We start from the raw sequence: 218 nt of genomic DNA on the forward strand, positions 1-218 counted from the left end.
TATGTATATATACATACATACACACACACACACACACTCACATAAAGATATTGATGAAAGTATAACAGAATGGTATAAATAATACATACATACATACATGGATAGATAAAGATATAAGGATGGATAGATAGATAGATAGATAGATAGATAGATAGATAGATAGATAGATAGATAGATAGATAGACAGATAGATAGATAGATAGATAGATGGATGGATT

The sequence above is a fragment of the Octopus bimaculoides genome, chromosome 25, assembly GCF_001194135.2.
Source record: "Octopus bimaculoides isolate UCB-OBI-ISO-001 chromosome 25, ASM119413v2, whole genome shotgun sequence".
Classification (NCBI taxonomy): domain Eukaryota; kingdom Metazoa; phylum Mollusca; class Cephalopoda; order Octopoda; family Octopodidae; genus Octopus; species Octopus bimaculoides.